Raw genomic sequence first — 14,474 nt, 5'->3', positions numbered from 1 at the left:
TTTGGAGATAGTAGCAAGGGTGATAACAACTGAATCTCAAATGCATATTATTTTCAAATCTTATCTTTTTGTGACTTGTGTAGCCACTAAGGAAAAAGAAGCATTTGAGGATATACATCAGTTGTTGATTATGAAATAAAGGTCTAATTGGAAGTTGAATGAATATTATCATATGGTGAACAATCCAAAATTATGTGACGTATTCTCTATCTAGTTAATTTGGATTTGATTCTTCTTTATTAGACACTCACCATAATATGGATTAAGTCAGCCCTTTAGACTTCATTGAATAACCATGCATATTATCCATGTCATTCAACATATATTGTGCATGAGGGCTCAAGGGAAATTTAGTCCATATTATGATGTTTCTCTATTTTAGCAACTCGTTTGCCCTTCACATATAAAGGGTTGCTAAATAAGTAACTAGTGCTTGTGCTACTAATGCCATCTCTTGTGTTGAGTTTATCCATAGAAAATCTATGTTAAGAGATGGTGCTTGTTTTAAATTGTATAAATCACAAGCTTAAAGGATACTATTCAACTAAAGTAAGAAGAAGTTGATAAGAGGCCAAGTGTTTCAATAAGGTCTTTCCAAGTGCTTTCAAGATGGATTCAAAATCTACGGATATAAGAGTCTTGGTTCTTTCAATCATTGAGTTTCAATGGGTCTCATATCAAGTATGATCGAACCAAGCAAAGATGAATAAAGTTCAAGATCACTTGGTTGGATGAAATCATAAAAGAAAAGAAAGCACAGTCATTCAAGAAGGGAGTTACACTTTTTGTCAACCAAATAATGAAGATGTAGTGACATATTTATATGATATCATTCATTATGAGGTTTGAGGTACATCTTAGCATGCTTTACCCTTTAGGATTTCAATTGATATACTTTTAGTTCTTAAACTTTCAATTGGTTTGATTTTCATCATCTATGTAAATCATGTTATGTTAAACCAAGATATAGCGCAAACTTCACCTTTAACCTCGTATTGTTGATGTGCATGAGTGTACTTTGTGTACTCTTGCATGCACAAATTGAGGAAGAGTTTAGCCTATATCTTGTGAGGCTAATGATTTCTTCAAGTTCATGTTTTGTAGTCTCTGGAGAACATCAAATGAGGATGAGTGGTTCCAAGGAAATGATCAAATATTTACCACATGTCACCCCATGGATTAGTTCTATTGGGGAACAATATGTGTTCTCTAGCATAAATTCAATTGTTTCAAATATATTATGCCTTGACCAAGATATATGATGAACTCCTCTAAGAATCTTAATTGATTCAAGTGCATGTTACAAGTAATTCGAGTACTTGATGTATACATTTAGGGGGAGCTCACTCTATATCTTGTGTCCTTAAAGACTAACATTTTCTTTTAGTGAATTTGTGTAGTTCTTTGAAGAGAATGAGTTTCTCTTGATCATTTAAAGAGGATAAGTTTCTCTTTGAAATGTCAAGCCAAATAAAAGCTAAGATAGAAATTCATGATTATAATGAAGACCATATGGCATAGAACAAAGGTGTGTCACTCCATAAACTATTGTATTGCATTTGTGTATCTAGGCTCTTACAAGTTAGTGTATGCATGTATATGCAATATCTTAAGTCACATCATAAGGTTGCACTTGAATCTTGGCTTAAAATATTGCATATCATATCTATTAGTATACCTTTTGATTATGTGTAATTCCTTCAATTGGTACAATTTCACATTTTCATACTTTATTTGTACCAAGGTTCAAATTGTAGAACTTAATCCCCTGGCCTCACAAGTCCAAGTGCATAAGCTAAACAAGTATTCATCACTTGTATGCATACATTTAGGGGAGAATGGTCTATAATTTGAAACTTTGAGACTAACTTCATTTTCAAGTCTATTATGTGTGTAGTCTCAAATTAGAAAAGAATCTTCAAGCAAAGACAATCGCTTCCACTGCAAGTTTTGATGGGTATCAAAGATTCTTTGCTCCAATAAATGTATCTTCTATATATTTCATAAGAGAATGAGTTTCTCTTGTATATGCTACTCCAACGTCATCTAAAATTGGTAAATATGTATCACATCTTTTTGGATTACAAATATCTGAAGTAGCATAGCTTATAGATTCTCCTGTCTAGAACTTAATTGATTAAATAGTGCACATGTTTCTTATGTTGCATGATTATGTTCAATTGATACTCCTTTTATGCCAATGGTACTTTAAGTTGCAAATAAGTACTCTCAACAGGTATCAATTGAATTCATATATATGTGTGCACTAAAACTTGAGGAGAACTTAGTGTAATATGCAATTAGTGATCTGATTATCTATCAAACTGTATCAATTGGTGGTTTTCAATTGATACTTTTCGTACATGATCACTAGTTGTATAATTCATACTTGTGCAATCTTCATGATGCCTCTTGTTATGATAAGAAAATGATAGGTGACATCTAGACTTCAGGTATCAAGATTTATCTTTCAATTAGTATGACAATATTCATTTGATATCTTGGACCTATGTCACAATTATGCCAACAAGAGATTGCAAAATGAACTCTAAATACAACACAAGTGTGGAACACCCCTTTGAAAAGGTAAAACGCAAAGGTACATCACTCATGACACTTCTCCATTACCTTTGTGCCATATAAGGACCCTTTTCATGATAGTGTGTTCAAATCTTGATTAATCATAATTTCTACCCTTTAAATTCTTTATATCTTTTTTTTGAGATTTATGACAAAGGGGGAGAAATTGTGCATTAAAGCTTACCTTTAGTCTTATGTAACTAAGTGTAAGAAGACTTTTGAAAAGGGGGAGAAATAATTGACAAAAGGGGGTTGAATCATAAGTAAAACATAAGATGAAGGAAATTGATGAGTGCATAATATGTCATGAGCATCACGTTTATTTATGACACAAAGCACCCTATGAATAGTATGATATAAGTTGTCTTCACTCTTTGACCCAAATATGTGGTTTTGGCATTTGAGTACAAAATTGGTATTTTATGAAATGCACATATTTAGGGGGAGGAAACTATATCATAGGATTCAAAATCTTATTTATCAAATCTTATGTAAGCTTTAAATGTGTTGTCATCAATCACCAAAAAGGGGGAGATTGAAAGTGCATTCATCCCTTTTGTGAGTTTTGGTGATTTGGGTAACAACACATTTAAAGGTCTAACAAGTTTGTTAAGTGTTGAACAGGAAATTCAGTATGATGAACATACTTGAATAGTGTATAATGATCAGTAAACAAGGTTCAACACAAGGTCAAATAACCAGTGAGACAACGCAAATGGATATAATATGGTCTCTATGTTGGTTTGAATATATGGACAAGTCCTGAGAAATCACTATGCATAAATATGATCATAATAGAGGTTGAAGTGATTAAGAGGATTGATCAAGCCAAAGTGAATAAGATATGAGGAATCGTGAATTGGCTTGACCATATTACTATTAGTCCATATATGAATATATGAGAATCAAACTAGAGCTTGATTGATCTTAGCAGTTATATCTAGATGTCATTCAAGCAAGGTTCACAATATTGAAGAAATGATTCTCTCAATGGATGCTCAATAGGATGTGACTCAAGAATGGCTTGATAGGGTGAAGATAGCAAGGAAAGGGCTTCGAGGAACTAAGCGAAGGTGAAGGCCAAGCGACGGCTTGTAGACCGAGGTACCATGGCTAAGGTGAAGAAGAGAGTACTTACACTAAGTCGATGAACTAATCAGTTATAAAGAGTTACAACATGTTGATGCATCAGTAAGGTGACTTGAAGCCATGATTTGAACTCATATATGGTGAAATGGCACAAGTCACAGGCTCGATTTATGTTTGCTTCAAAGGTGAGACAAAGATGTTTGTGATCCTTATGAAGCAACATCATGGAGAAATCACACTTGAGACACCAATGACTCAATGAGTTTACTTAATTATATTTTATTTGACTTGAGTATAGGAATCGTCGTACTATCAAGGGGGATCCATAAAGAAGGTTGGTGTTGGTACTAAAGCTCAAAATCCTTGATCTAAAACTTCCATTTTACCCTGGTTTCACTTCGGTTTTCTCAAAATCTGTGCAACAGTTCAAAAACCGGTTCAACCGGACCTAAAACCGGTTCAACCGGTTTCTGCACTGTTCCCCTCTGTCACTGCCAGTCTGCCAGTCAGTCCTGTCAGAAAAAGTCATGTGCAGATTTTTGGAAAACTGGTTCAATCGAATTTTGAATCCGGTTCAACCGAATTTGAAACCGGTTAAACCGAATTTTGAATCTGGTTCAACCGAATTTGAAACCGGTTGAACCAAATTTGAAACCGGTTCAATCGAATTTGAGTCCGGTCCAGTCTCCGGCTGAGTCCGCCTGTGAACCGAAAACCGACTGGTGGAATCCGGTTCAACCGGTTTTAGAACCGGTTCAACCGAATTTCAGTCAGATTTCCCTAACGGCCACCAGCTTTTGGGGCACCTTTATATACACCTCCCACACTCTTCCCCATAGAATAGCACGCACAAAACTTCATTCCCAACCTGAGAAACACCTCCCACTCTCTCTCACACACCTCTTGCCTCTTTCATTTCAAATCTTTGGAGAGAAATCTTTGAGTGAGTTTGAGAGCTGCAGTTTTTGTGCTTCATCTCCAAATCTCTCTTGCTCTTCTTGATTCAAGCTTTGGTACTACATCGAGTTCTTTGTGGATTCATTACTCTTGGAGCTTCTAGCTCCTAGACGACTAGGTGTCTCTTGTGAGTCTCCAAATCTTGTGGAAGACCACAAGAAAGTTTGTATTACCCGCTCGTTTGAGCAAAGATTATTGTGTGGGCTTGACCTCTGTGGTCGGCAAAGGGAGGATTAGGGTTGAAAGAGACCCGGCTCTTTGTGGGCGCCTCAACGAGGAAGTAGGGCACCTTGGTGGTGTGACCGAACCTCGGGATAAATCTTGTGTCTCTTGTGTTCTTGCTCATTGTGTTTGTTTGTGTTCTTCGTTCTCTCACCATTGCGTGGAAGATTTGTTTATATCTTTTTGGTGTGTGGATTTTGAGAAGTGCCCTTCTCAGATCTACTACTTCGAACCCTGTGGATCATTTAGAACATCTCATTTCCAAAGTTAACTGGGTGAATTTCGAGATCAATTCTGTTTTACCCAGTTTGCTTCTAGTTTTTGTTGAAAAAGTTTTAACTTGCCTATTCACCCCCCCCCCTCTAGGCAACTTTCAATACTCGCTTGGAGGCTTTTGTCGCACTTTTTTGCAAGGGGGCCGGCCTTTCTCGGTTGCGTTTCGGTGGGTGCGCGCGAGCGCACCCGCCGGGTGTAGCCCCTGAGGCCTCGAAGGAGTGGTTTGACTCCTTCAAGGGCTTAGCGTGTTTCGTGATGCTTCGGCCGGTCTGGTTGTTCCCTCATGCGAACTGGTCGTAGCCCGGGTGCATAGTCGAGTCCCAAGTTCTCGGGCTGGTATGTTAACGTTGTCAACGGTTTGGCCGGAGCCGGGTTTGCGAGAGCAGCCCCAGAGCCTCCGCACAGAGCGAGAGGACGGTCAAGGACAGACTCGGCTTTTTTCATACGCCCCTGCATCGCCTTTCCGCAAGGAGGATGGGGGAAAGCGCCATGTTGCGCTCGGAGGGTGCCGAACATGGTGTCTCTAGTGAGTTGCTAACGGGTAATCCGAGTGGACGCCCGTGCCCCATTCGTTAGGGGTCGGCTAGTGGCCCGGAGGCGCGCTCCAAAAGTACCTGCGGGTGATTCGCCGGACCCGGTCCCCTTTTGACGGGGTCCGAGGGCTCGATGCCTCCCTCTGGTGGGATTCCGTTACAAAATCGTTCCCGTTGGTCTCGAAAATGTCCTAGGGTACCTTGGGAGCATAGCCCGAGCCTTGGTTATGTATCGAACGTACCCAGGATCATCCCTCGCTCTGCGTGCTCTGAGGCGGCTGTCAGAACCCTTCGGGGGCCAGCCTACGAACCCCTGATCAGTAGTGGGTGCGGAGCCCGAGTGGCCTAAGGCGACCGTTGAACCCTTCCGAGGGGGCGGCCTTCGAACCTCTGACCAGTAGTGGGCGCGGAGCCCGAGTGCTCTGAGGCGGCTGTTGAACCCTTCCGAGGGGCCAGCCTTCGAACCTCTGATCAGTAGGGGGGCTTGGGGCCCGCTTCCTTCGCGAAGAAGGATCCCTTTCAGAGTATCCCCTTTCCTAGTCCCTGTGGCAAGAGAGAGAAAGAGGAAGTGGAAAAGGATACGAGATCGAATGATGTGGCGCACCTTTTTTGACGCGATCATTATGGCGGAGGTGAAGTGTCGCCTGCTTCGCCTGCCAAAGGTGCCACCTGTCCTGCCGCAGAGTTAATGTGACGGGACGAGTGGTTCGCGGGGCAGCCGTTGTGCGTGCGCGAGCCGTTCGAGGAACGGAACTCGGGTGCGTCGTCTTTACGCCGTGGGAGAGGGTTCTCTCGCTGTCCCAGGAGGGGGCGTGAGCTTGCTGACGACTTGACTGCTGCTTCTGCCCGCCTGCCACCGCCATTACTGCCGGCCCATTTCTGGTCGTATCGACCGTCGCGCCTTCTCCCGCGGCTGACTGACCCGTGACCGACGTGCTCGGTTGGCACTGTTGGGTCATGTGCAGGGTTGCCTCGAGTCGCGGCACCGATTCCGCAGTCGAGGAGGCACGGTACTGGCGCGAGTGGCGGTGCAGTTTCTTGCATGTAGTAACCGGCGTGTCGGTTACATGACGTGTGGGCCTGGGCCTCCATGCTGAACGCGTCGAAGTCCAAAGGGTGTGCCCCCTTGGTGCGGTTGCATGCCGCCTGCATGGCGGTCCGCCCTTTCACCCGCTGGTCCGAACGATAGTGGAGGAAGGCTTGTAACTGCTGGGCAGTTGCGCGCATCGCGCGCGGCGGTTTTGGCTCCTTCTGTCCTGGGCCAGCTTGCATGACGCATGGGACCCAGCCCCCGTGTCGTAGGGAGAGGACCTTGGAGCGTGTTGGTGAAGACTCAGTCCGCGACGGCTGAGGACGCAAGTGGGGAGAGTTGCCTTTAAAAGGAGGGTGACCCCCTTGGATGGCAACCATGTCTTCGCACTCCCTTCATGCATCGCGTCCTTCCACCTTCCGAGCCCCCGGATGGGGAGCACTCGTGTCGCTTTCGTCTTGCTGTCGTTGGAGGAACGCAACTTCGCGGAAGTTGGTACCTTTCAGCCATCGTTCGGCTTCAAGGATTTTCATCAGGCAGCCCCGCTGCATCCCCTCGCCGGTGGTCACCCAAGACGGTGACCACCAGTTCAAGGGTGGGGAGAAGCAAGTCGGGTTGCGACCTCTGCCCTGCCCTCAGCTTCAAGGATCTTCGTCATCCTGGCTGGGGCGGAGGCCGGACTGAGCCGGAGCTCCACCTCCCGCGCGGATTCGTGGGTCACCTTCTCCCTCAGCATTCAGGGGAGAGGGCGCTCACCGGCCTAGCGGGAGGGTCGGACTTCGACAACGCGGGGCTGGTCGGCAGCGAGCGTCGTCAGCTGCAGCGCGTTGGGCTCGCTAGGTCAGCTGGCTCTAGCTCGGCTCCCGGTGCCCCCTCCCGCCGCGAGAGCGGTTGTCGCGCCGCGTGCACCGGAGGACCGCCCAAGACGTCGCGCGCTGCTAGGGCGGTGTTCGTGTTCTTGGGCTGTCCTGCCTTTGCTCCGGTACGGCGCCTCTGTGCGGAGGTCGGTGCTCGCCCGTCCGGGAGGATCCGAGTGGGGATCTGCCGGTGGGCAGATGGCTTCCGTCGTCGATACTGAGGTGGTGGCGGCTGAAGAAGTCCTCGTCGCCGACGGGATCACCGCCACCATTCGCGCTCGGGGCCTCCGGCTCTTTGGCTTTGATAGCTTGTCCTCACCCCTCGAGTGGGGACGTGGGCGAGGGCCTTGTTGCAGCAGCGTCCGCCCTGAGGCTGTCGCTGCTGCTGTTCGGCCACCTGGAGCGGAGGTCGTTGTCGCTACTGCCGGAGCGGGCGGCGGTGAGCCACCTGGGGTTTCGTCGCCCCGCAGGCTCTCCAATGTGGGGGGTTGTTCGTACCTGTGGGGGTGGAACCGGAGTTCCGTTTGTAATGGCACCTTGAATGCCGGTGTCTGTTCATTGTGGTTGTCGGGGCCTGAACATGTATGTATTTTTGGCATGAAGCTGTGTTTTTTCCTTATTTCGAGCACTAGGACTCGCTTGTCGGCTAACTGAACCGCTTAACCAAGTGTGAGTTGCCTCGTGCGAAGGTGACGAGTGAGGTATCCGTATCCCGGAGGCGTAGGAGTCCCTCGGCTCGATCGGCCTTGCCGCCCGAGGCTTCTCTTGCTCAGCTAAAGGAAACCCTCGGTCGCTCTGCGATGAGCCGGGGCCGAAGGCAGCGGTGTCAGCATGAACAGAGGCAGAGTTGGCTCGAAAAGAAGACTTCGTCGGCCGGAGCCTGGCCGGGCCGTCCACTGGCGAGACCAGCGCCGGAGTCGAGTTGCCGAGGCCACGAGCCGGGCTGGTGTCCTCGGAGGACAGCTGGCTGAGGCTTCGGGGCGGCCGGCCGAGCCGTCTGCTCGGGCCGGGTCCCTGGAGGAGACCCTGGCGGCGATGGCCCGAGCGGGGTGCTGACGTCGTCCTTCGGAGCGGAGATCCTCCGACCGCGTTGCCGTCCGAGGCTCGGTCGGACTTCGCCGAAGGTGGAGTTGACGCCGAGGGTGCTGCTGCTCCCCCTCCATCGACGTCTGAGTCTGCAGGATCGGTTCGCTTGTAGTATGCATATGTTTTTTGCGGCCGCCGAGGCCCAAACATACTGTCGTCGCGTTGTAAAGCTGCGTTTCTTTTCCTCTTGTTTCGAGTATCTGGACTTATTTGTCGGTAACAGAATTGTTTGTCCGAGCGAGAGTTACTTTTCACGGAAGGTGATGAGTGAGGTATCCGTATCCCAGAGGCGTAGGAGTCCCTCAGCTCGGTCGGCCTTGCCGCTTACGTGTACTCTTACTCGTCCATAGGATTCTGCTATCGATATAGTCGAGAAGGCATGAAAAATCGTTTCAGCAGAAAAATTTCCGAGCATTAAGACTTGTTCGGTCAGCGGAATCGCTTATCCGAGCGTGAGTTACTTATCGCAGAAGGTGATGAGTGAGGTATCCGTATCCCGGAGGCGTAGGAGTCCCTCGGCTCGGTCGGCCTTGGCTGCTTACGTGTACTCCGTTGTTTTCAGGATCCCACTTTCGAAGTAGTCGAAAAGCACGAAAGACGTTCTGGCAGAAAGACCTTTTCCGAGGAAAATTTTGACGCAGAGGGGGTTCCCCCCTTCTAGCCCCCGAGGGAGGGTCGGGCTTTGCCGAGGCAAGGAAGACCCTTCCTTGATGGTTAGACTTCATATGTAAACGAGGTATATGAACGGTTTGAAAACATCTTAAGGGTAGAAGCGACGTAGCTGTCAGATGTTCCAAGCGTTGTTGTAGACCTCGCCTTGACTGTTGGCCAGCTTGTACGTCCCGGGCTTCAAAACCTTGGCGATGACGAATGGCCCTTCCCAAAGAGGCGTGAGCTTGTGCCGCCCTCGGGCGTCTTGTCGCAGCCGAAGCACCAAGTCGCCCACCTGGAGGTCTCAGGACCGAACCCCTCGGGCGTGGTAGCGTCGCAGGGACTGCTGATACCGCGCCGAGTGTAGTAAGGCCATGTCCTGAGCCTCTTCCAGCTAGTCCAGTGAGTCTTCTCGGTTGGTTCGATTGCTTTGGTCGTCGTACGCCCTCGTCCTTGGGGAACCGTATTCTAAGTCTGTGGGCAAGATGGCCTCGGTCCCATAGACTAGAAAGAACAGTGTGAAGCCCGTGGCTCGGCTCGGCGTTGTCCTCAAACTCCAGACCACCGAGGGGAGTTCCTTCATCCATCGCTTGTCGAACTTGTTGAGGACGTTGTAGATCCGTGGCTTGAGTCCTTGCAGAATCATGTCGTTGGCACGTTCTACCTGCCCATTCGTCATGGGGTGAGCCACGGCGGCCCAGTCCACCCGAATGTGGTGATCCTCGCAGAAGTCCCGGAACTTTCTGCCGGTGAACTGGGTGCCGTTGTCGGTGATGATGGAGTTCAGGACCCCGAAGCGGTGGATGATGTTGGTGAAGAACGCCACCGCCTGCTCGGACCTGATGCTGTTTAGGGGTCGGAGCTCGATCCACTTGGATAATTTGTCGATGGCAACCAGTAGGTGCGTGTAGCCCCCGGGTGCCTTCTGCAAGGGACCGACGAGGTCCAGACCCCACACAGCAAACGGCCAGGTGATGGGTATTGTTTGCAGAGCCTGAGCGGGTAGGTGCGTCTGCCTTGCATAGAATTGACACCCTTGGCAGGTGCGGACAATTCTAGTGGCGTCGGCCACCGCGGTCGGCCAGTAGAAACCTTGTCGGAAAGCGTTTCCAACAAGGGCTCGAGGCGCTGCGTGATGACCGCAAGCCCCCGAGTGTATTTCTTGTAAGAGCTTCTGGCCTTCGGCGATGGATATTGTCGGGGACCATAATTAGGGGTACCCTCAAGGCTCCTAATTCTCAGCTGGTAACCCCCATCAGCATAAAGCTGCAAAGGCCTGATGGGTGCGACTAAGTCAGGGATCAGTCCATTCGAGCGACTCGATCACGCCTCGCTCGAGCCTAGCCTCGGACAAGGGCAGCCGACCCCGGAGGATTTCTGTCTCGCCCGAGGCCCCCCTCCAACGGCGAACATATTTCTGGCTCGCCCGAGGCCCTGCCTTCGCTAAGAAGCAACCCTGACCAAATCGCCGCACCAACCGACCAAATCGCAGGAGCATTTAATGCAAAGGTGGCCTGACACCTTTATCCTGACACACGCCCCCCAGCCGGCAGAGCCGAAGTGACCGCCGTCACTTTGCCGCTCCACTGACCGACCTGACAGAAGGACAGCGCCGCCTGCGCCACTCCGACTGCGGTGCCACTTGACAGAGTGAAACTGACAGGCAGTCAGGCCCTGCCGAAGGCATCATAGGAAGCTCCGCTTCGCCCGACCCAGGGCTCGGACTCGGGCTAAGTCCCAGAAGACGGTGAACTCCGCTCCGCCCGACCCAGGGCTCGGACTCGGGCTAAGTCCCGGAAGACGGCGAACTCCGCTCCGCCCGACCCAGGGCTCGGACTCGGGCTCGGACTTGGGCTAAGTCCCGAAAGACGGCGAACTCCGCTCCGCCCGACCCAGGGCTCGGACTCGGGCTAAGTCCCGGAAGACGACGAACTCCGCTCCGCCCGACCTAGGGCTCGGACTCGGGCTCAGCCCCAGAAGACGACGAACTCCGCTCCGCCCGACCCAGGGCTCGGACTCAGGCTCAGCCCCAGAAGACGACGAACTCCGCTTCGCCCGACCCTAGGGCTCGGACTCCGCCCTGGCCTCAGCCGGCGGTCTCCGCCTCGCCCGACCCAGGGGCTCGGACTCGACCTCGGCCACAGAAGACAGACTCGGCCTCGGCTTCGGAGGAGCTTCCACATCGCCCAACCTACGGCGCAGACCAGCCACGTCAACAGGAGGCGCCATCATCGCCCTACCCCGAGCTGACTTGGGCCGCGGGAAACAAGACCGGTGTCCCATCTGGCTCGCTCCGCCAGATAGGCAATGATGGCGCCCCGCATACTCTGTGACGACGGCAGCTCTCATCCCCCTTACGGAAGCAAGAGGACGTCAGCAAGGACTCAACCGCTCCGACAGCTGTCCCTCCGCCAGGCTCCATCGCTCCTCCGACGGCCACGACATCACACCAGCTGGGTGCCAAAATCTCTCCGGCTGCCACATCGGCATGTACTTAGGGCGCTAGCTCTCCTCCGCTAGACACGTAGCGCTCTGCTACACCCCCCATTGTACACCTGGATCCTCTCCTTACGCCTATAAAAGGAAGGACCAGGGCCCTCTTAGAGAGGGTTGGCCGCGCGGGGACGAGGACGAGACAGGCGCTCGCTTGGGGCCGCTCGCTCCCTCTCCTGCGTGGACGCTTGTAACCCCCTACTGCAAGCGCACCCGACCTGGGCGCGGGACGAACACGAAGGCCGCGGGATTCCCACCTCTCTCACGCTGGTCTCCGGCCGCCTCGCTCTCCCCCTTCGCGCTCGCCCTCGCGCTCGACCCATCTGGGCTGGGGCACGCGGCGACATTCACTCGTCGGCCCAGGGACCCCCGGTCTCGAAACGCCGACAGTTGGCGCGCCAGGTAGGGGCCTGCTGCGTGTTGACGAACAGCTTCCCATCAAGCTCCAGATGGGCAGTCTCCAGCAACCTCTCCAACCCGGGACGGTGCTCCGTTTCGGGAGTCTTGAGTTCATGTCCCTCGACGGCAGCTACGACATGATACTCCTTCCACCGCCGCGCGACAACGACAATGGCGGCCGACAACCCGCCCGCCGGCGGCAAAATCGACGACGTCTTCCCCGGGAAGAACAACCTTCGAGCTCATCCTGCCCTTTCCCCCGCCGACGGAGGGGAAGGCAGGGCGACCAAGGCCAAGCAGGAGGCAGCGCCTCGTTGGCTGTCGAGCGAGCCGACAGCACTGGCACCCCAACGAGGGGCGCATCGGGTATCGACTTCGCGCCTGAGACGAAGACGAGCGTCGTCTCCCCGCGACACGCCAATCCTGAACAAGCGGACGACGCCAGCGCGCTCGCGGAGAGCTTGCTGGACATCACCCTCGTACCTGAGACGACGGTGCAGTCAGTCCCCGACGTGACTTTATCGCCGCTCGTCGACCAAGAGGTACCGACCGATTCCCATCCCACGTCATTCGGATTCAGCCTCAACCCGCCTAGCGACCTTGCTTTGGCGGGCGCTCCCGTAGAGGCGAGTCCAAACCATCTGGGGTTTCGCACGTGGTCGCCTTGGGACCGGCTGACGGACGTCTCGACCTACGGGCCCTCTGGGTCCGAGGAAGACGACGAGCCCAGCATCTGTTGGGATTTCTCTGGACTTGGCAACCCCAGTGTCATGCGGGACTTCATGACCGCATGTGACTACTGCCTCTCCGACTGTTCCGACGGTAGCCGCAGCCTCGGCGACGAGGACTACGGCCCAAGCCGCGAATGTTTCCACGTCGATCTAGGGGGTCCCTCCGAAGGCAATCATCTCGGCATGCCGGAGGACGGTGATCTCCCTAGGCCAGTGCCCCGCGTCGACATCCCACGGGAGCTAGCTGTGGTCCCCGTTCAGGCGGAGGGCCATGACCCACAGCTCGAGCAAATCCGCGGGGCGCAAGCCAAGTTCGACGAGGGAGCAAGGGCGCTTGAGCCGATCCGCCGGGACGTCGGGCAAGCATGGGCGGGCCAACCCCCGGCCGGAGAAGTACGTCATCTGCCCCAAGGTTTCCAGCACCGCGTCGCCGACGACGTCAGGGTCAGGCCGCCACCCGCATCTAGTGGCGTCGGCCAGAACCTGGCTGCGGCAGCGATGCTTCTCCGCTTGATGCCGGAGCCATCAACCACCGAGGGTCGGTGAATCCAGGGGGAGCTCAAGAATCTCCTGGAAGGCACCACGGTCCGACGGGCCGAGAGCTCTGCCTCCCGAAGGCAGGGATACCCCTCGGAACCTCATGCCGCGACTTCCCGATTCATGCTGGAAGCCTCGGTCTACACCTGGCGCACGCGCAACACCGCGCCTGCGGCCCCGGGCCGCCTCGGCAACGAGCACCATCACCGCGACCGTCCAGCCCACCTCGACGAGAGGGTGCGTCGAGGCTACCACCCCAGGCGTGGGGGACGCTACGACAGCGGGGAGGATCGGAGTCCCTCGCCCGAACCGCCCGGTCCGCAGGCCTTCAGCCGGGCCATTCGACGGGCACCGTTCCCGACCCGGTTCCGACCCCCGACTACTATCACAAAGTACTCGGGGGAGATGAGACCGGAACTGTGGCTCGCGGACTACCGTCTGGCCTGCCAACTGGGTGGAACGGACGATGACAACCTCATCATCCACAACGTCCCCCTGTTCCTCTCCGACACCACTCGCGCATGGTTGGAGCACCTGCCACCGGGGCAGATCTCCAACTGGGACGACCTAGTCCAAGCCTTCGCCGGCAATTTCCAGGGCACGTACGTGCGCCCCGGGAATTCCTGGGATCTCTGAAGCTGCCGGCAGCAGCCGGGAGAGTCCCTCCGGGACTACACCCGGCGATTCTCGAAGCAGCGCACCGAGCTGCCCAACATCACCGACTCGGATGTCATCGGCGCGTTCCTCGCCGGCACCACCTGTCGCGACCTGGTGAGCAAGTTGGGTCGCAAGACCCCCACCAGGGCGAGCGAGCTGATGGACATCGCCACCAAGTTCGCCTCCGGCCAGGAGGCGGTCGAGGCTATCTTCCGAAAGTTCAAGCAGCCCCAGGGCCGCCCACCGGAAGATGCTCCCGAGGCGTCGACTCAGCGCGGCGCCAAGAAGAAAGGCAAGAAGAAGTCGCAAGCGAAACGCGACGCCGCCGACGCGGACCTTGTCGTCGCCGCCGAGTACAATAACCCTCGGAAACCCC

This window comes from Zea mays, chromosome 1, assembly GCF_902167145.1.
Source record: "Zea mays cultivar B73 chromosome 1, Zm-B73-REFERENCE-NAM-5.0, whole genome shotgun sequence".
NCBI lineage: Eukaryota > Viridiplantae > Streptophyta > Magnoliopsida > Poales > Poaceae > Zea > Zea mays.
This window is presented reverse-complemented; position numbering follows the sequence as displayed.